This window comes from Chrysochloris asiatica, unplaced genomic scaffold, assembly GCF_000296735.1.
Source record: "Chrysochloris asiatica unplaced genomic scaffold, ChrAsi1.0 scaffold00142, whole genome shotgun sequence".
NCBI classification, from domain to species: Eukaryota; Metazoa; Chordata; class Mammalia; order Afrosoricida; family Chrysochloridae; genus Chrysochloris; species Chrysochloris asiatica.
Window position 1 is genome coordinate 4,620,437 of NW_006408660.1, and position 5,770 is coordinate 4,626,206.

At 42.9% G+C, this 5,770-nt stretch overlaps 1 pseudogene; it reads left to right on the forward strand.

The window, feature by feature from the left end:
• The window catches only part of LOC102835995, an 82,628-nt pseudogene that overhangs the window by 66,237 nt on the left and 10,621 nt on the right, over nt 1-5,770 (forward strand).

Sequence of the window (5,770 nt, forward strand, 5' to 3'; positions counted from 1 at the left end):
ATATAAGATGGAATGAATGTAAAACTAAAGTTCTCCCATGTAAACTATCATATAATTCACAATAAAACATTAAAAAAAAAAAAGTAGATTGACAGACCCTTTTTCCTAATGTATGAATTCTGCTGAAACCTATTTAGCATCATTGTTGTTGTTGTCAAGTTGATTCTGACTCATAGCAACCCTGTCTAGGGTTTCCAAGGAACAACTGGTGAGTTTCAACTGCTGACCTTGTGGTTCAAACCGACCTTTTGGCCCAGTGGTTTATCCCACAGCACCATACCAGGTTGCAAATTGTCAGCGACAGATAGGTAGTGGTTGTGCACATCTGGGAATTGAAAGTGGGTCTTCCGCATAGAAAGTGAAAATTCTACTGCAGAGCTACTACTGCCCCCTTAACACGTTGTTGTTGTTGTTGTTGTTAAGTACCATCAAGTCAGTTCCCACCCATAGCGACCCTGTATAGGATTTCCAAGGAGCAGCTGGTGAGCTTGAACCACTGATCTTGTGGTTCTTGTGGTTCAAGCCAACTTTGCAGTCCAGCACATTAACCCACAGTGCTACACCAGGACTTCACACATACTACCTACTTTAATTCTCATAGCAGCACTGGGAAGTAAGTACTGTTATCTCCATTATATAGACAAGTAAATTGAGGTTCTGACAGGATCTCAGCCTATGCTGGTTCCCTTCCTAAACCTCAGCTCTTTACTATTATTTCACACAAATGTTCCCTAAACTTAGCTGCACATTGGAACCATACAGAGAATTCTTATAAAACCCAATCCTGGGATTTACCCCCCAGAGATTCTGACTTAGTTGGTTGGAGGTAGAGCCATTTTTTTTCTCTCTAACCTTCCCAAACAACTGCAAATATAGGGATTTTACTGTATACTTAAGATTGAAGACACTGAGACTAGAAAGATCACTTACTGCCCAAAGTAACATAGCTAGTCCACAACAGAGCTGGAATGTGTGCCTAGTTCTCTACCATTTCTAAAGAGCTCTCCTTAGCTCCAGAAAAAGGCAGTCTTTGTGAAGTTAGAGAGTAAACGACCCAGCCCCTCTACCCTTGGGAATGCAGGCATGGGGAACAGGACAAAAGGTGGTAGCTGGATGATAACTGGTCTGGCCATGCTGGGGTTATGGTGGAAGCCCAGTCCACCAAAGGCAGAGGTGTGACCAGGGTGGACATAAGATGTACTTTTTCCACAGTACAACAAACTGTGAGCTTCATTTTTTCCCAGCTGAGCCCTGCTTGATATATTAGATCCAGATGGGTCACTTGCCAGGACTGGAGGGGTGGGAGGCAGCAGGGGACCAGGATCAATCCCTGCAGGAAGTCACATGGCTGGAGTCATAGGCCTGACCCAGGAATGGTAAAGGGAGGGAGATATTTCAGGCCTAAAAGGAAGGACCTAGCCCATCAGATGAATCACCGGGACAGAGATTATCCGGAGGAAGGCCTAGGGAGTGAATTTAGTCAAATGACCTCCTTTCAAGGTGATCTGGAGCCCACAGCCAGCAATCAACAGTTGAAGTGTGGCTGAAGCACTCAGCTGTAACTGGGAAGGCCCACTGCTGCAGGAGTTTTCTAGAGGTGACATCTCGGTGACCACACAACGTGGGGTTATGTACCTCCCCACTCAGAAATGGAGCTTCAGAGATAAGTCTTCTGCTCAAGGCCACACAACCAGTGAGAAGCAAAAACAGAGTGTGAGTGTGTTGTCTACAATGTATGGCTGCTGGCTTGCCTCCCTGAAGCTGGGAGAGAAGAGTGTTATTCCCCTGTCCACACCAAGTGCACACTGAATGTACATGAACTTTCACAAATTAATCAACCAATGTCTAGACTCCTAATGGCAAGCCAGGCCTCTGGTCTTATGCTTGCTTCTGAGTTAAGTGATCAATTTTGTCCAAACTCTTCATTGTCTTAATGAGAAGTATGGAGTCCAGAGAGAACAAATATCTTATTCAACATCCTAGGGAAAGTACAGGCAGAAACTGGCTTGATGTGGTCCTTGCTTCCCATCCAACAGAGCTTTGCACTGCACCATTCTTGGAGTGAAAAGTATTTTGATGGTTTTGACAATGCTACAACATGGATGAACCTTGAATACATTCTTTGAATGAAATAATAAAATATTGTAGGATTCCTATTATTCAAAACATGTTGAATATGCAAATGCATGGAAACACAAGATTGTTAGTGGTTACCAGGGGCTAGGGAGTGGAGAGGGTTGGCAAGTTATTGTTTAAGGGGTACTAAGCTTTATGCGCTGGAATGCAAAGTCAGTTTGAACTGCAAGGTTAGTGGTTCAAGCTCAGGAGCCACTCCTCAGAAACCCTATATAGGGTCACTATGGGTCAAAACTGACTTGATGGCACTTAACAACAACAATAACAACAGCAAGTTTCTGTTTAGGAGTCCTGATGCAGTGCTGTGGATTAATGCACTGGACATCAAGGTCAGTTTGAACCTCAAGGTTGGAGGTTCAAGCTCACCAGTGCTCCTTGGAAACCCTATATAGGGTTGCTATGGGTCGGAACTGACTCAATGACACTTAACAACCACCACCACAACAAGTTTCTGTTTGGGCTGATGAAAATCTTCTGGAAATATAGTGGCTATGATTGCACAACATAGTGAATATAATTAATGTCATTGAATTTTACACTTAAAAATGGTTAAAATAAATTTTATGATATACATTTTACCTGTAGTCTGTTGAAGGTCAGTCTCTGGTTCAGTCCTTAGCTAGACCTGAGAGCAAGTGGCTTGATCATCTTTTGAAGACACCTCATTCCCAAGGTAGACAACAGTTCAGCTGAGTTTTTATGGCTGTAGGCATCTGATGGCATTCATCATTGGACTCCTTCTGTAATAGTTAGGGCTCTGTGTCAACTTGCCTGTTGTTGTTGTTGTCAAGTGCCATCAAGTCAATTCCAACCCACAGCAACCCTGTATAGGGTTTCCAAGGAGCAGCTGGTGAGCTTGAACCACCGACCTTGCAGTTCAAACAGCTTTGCAGTCTGGTGCATTAGCCCACAGCACCACACCAGGACTAGGCCAGGATAAGAGAGGCATTGTCAACTCAGTGATGAGTGGCTACGAGCAGCCAATTAATTACAGTGATACTTCCTTGGGGGTGTGGCCTGCTCCCAATATAATGGGCAAGCAGGAAAGACTCTCTCTATTCTGATGGAGACCTGCGACTGTACAATTGTAAGCCATTTCCTTGACAATAAACTTCTCTTTATATTATTGTTGCTAAGTGCTGAGTCAGTTCTGATTCCTAGTGACCCTGGATAGGGTTTCCAAGGAGCAACTGGTGAGTTTGAACCACCAACATTTCAATTCAAACCAACCTTGAGGTTGAGTGCTTATCCTATGGTGTCACACCAGAACTTCTCTTTTTATACATATACATATATATGCTTCACCAGTTTTGCCTCTCTAGAAAACCCTGCCTAAGACATGTGGTACTGATAGAGTGGTGTTCTAGAGAAACAAAATCATAAGGACAAATTTTCTAAATTGATACTCAAGTCTGACTAATTTTAAAGGCACTGATATAGGGTAGAGGCATGAGTGACTTCCAATTCATAAGAATCAACCTTTGAATGATTTTGAATTTGGTCCTCTTTCCCCCTTGTGGAGTCAGAGGAAATGATCCCCACTTGGTTTAAGTAGTTGGTGTCAGGAGCAGGATTCATGGCAATGGCTCCAGATTCATGAAAGCATGAGGCTTTGTATTTTGTTATGGGTAACAGTGTGACGCTGTGGACTACTGTGCCAGACTGCAAAGTCGTTTGAACTGCAAGGTTGGAGGTTCAAGCTCACCAGCTGCTCCTGGGAAACTCTATACAGGGTCGATATGGGTCGGAACCAACTCAAGGGCACTTCACAACAACAATGACTGAAAGAAACATTTTTGCCTCCTGCCTGAGGGGAGAAAAGCAGCTTCAGAAGTTGTCTAAAGCAGATGTCATGCTGGTTAAAAATGAAGAAGGCTAGGGAGCCAGGACCTACAAGAAGCCATCCTTTCAAAGGCCATATGCATATGAATGCGGCTAGTCCAAGACAGAAGAAAAGATTGAACTTCAGTGTTTTAAAAGGTTTATGTGTTTGACTGCCTTATGGATATTAATTTCTCCTGTCTATTGTTGTAAAATAGACATACATGTGTGACAGAAATGAATATTGGGTGTGATGATTACAGAGCACTTGAAAGCCTGCCTTCAGTCTAAACTTGATTGTTGTTGTTGTTGTTAAGTACCATGGAGTCGGTTCCGACTCTGCACAGGATTTTGAAGGCTGTAAATCTTTACAGGAGCAGAATGCCTCATCTTTCTCCTGCAGAACCACTGGTAGTTTCGAACTGCCGACCTTGAGGTTAGCAGCCCGACTCGTAACCACTATGATACCAGAGCTAATTGGATTTGCTAAAAGGGGAGTTAGAATTTGCCTGTGAAAAATAGGCTTCTTGGAGAACAAACAGGATGGTGGATCGGGTGGAAGTGTAGTAAGGAGCTCCGTCAGCAACAACACAGAATACCCAACCAAGCAGGCTCAGGGGATGGTCCCAGAACTCTGAACCACATATAAAGGAATATTTATAAGGTTGGAAGGCTCACAGTTAGGGGAATTTGTAGCAGAAGCAAGAAATCCATTGCTTTCTAGCTTGGGACGCTCAGCTGCTCCAGGAGCCTCCATGTTGGGTGAGACCAAGCAGGGGAAGGATCAGAGCAGCCACTGATGCCTGTCAGAACTGCAAAGATAAAGGTATGGACATTCTTTTCTGTTGGTGTCTGTTCATTGGTCCCTTGCTGTCTGCGCACCTCCATTCCGGTGACTGTAGGGGTGCCTGAGCTAGTGGGTACCTCAGCCCCACCCTCAGAGGGATCTACTACGCATGCACACAGATCTCCTCAAAGTTTAAAGAGACAGTTTCCAATTTAAAAAAAGGCCACAGCCAGCCCTGAACTGTTTATAACTAGAAAAAAGGCCTGAACGGGGCTTGTGGAGTGGGACAAGCAGACAAAAAAAGGAAAATTAAATCCTAAGTTACGTCAAAACAACCAACAGTGGCATCTTGAAACTTCTCAAGAAGAAGAGTGAAAAGGGAAACCCATTTCCTGATTTCATCTACCTGGAGGCAATCAGAAAGCATAAAAATACCAAAATACATACCCATCTAAGTATTAAGGCCACAGATAACCCCTGAATATGTCCAAAAATCAGAAGCAGATGACCATATCTGCACATGTCCAGAAACCAAGATAAAGTGACTGAGGCAAAAGAGCTGGAAGTAGACCTACATTCCATATTGGAAGATGGGCAGGCTTTGGAAATGCCAGAGAAGGAATTCAGAAAAATGATTATAAAATGCATTAAAACAATATAAAATGGAGTTGAGAAAAATAATAAAGAAGTCAGGAAAGTGCCACAGGAACAATCAAATAAGATAAATACAGCATTGGAACAATTCAAAACCTACAGAAAGAGGTCCAAACGATTAATAATAGAATATCAGAAATGGACAATAAACTGAAAGGGCAAAGGAGTAGAACTGAAGAGTTAGAAGCCAGAATTAGTGAGCTAGAAGATAAATCTCTCAACATTACTAAGAAGAACAAACACAAAAAAGGATAAAAATCTGAAAAAGGCCTAAGATTCATGTTGGACAACATGAAGAGGAATAACATAAGCATTATTGGCATTCCATAACAGGAACAATCACACAAGTCCACAGAGGAGATAGTTGAAGAG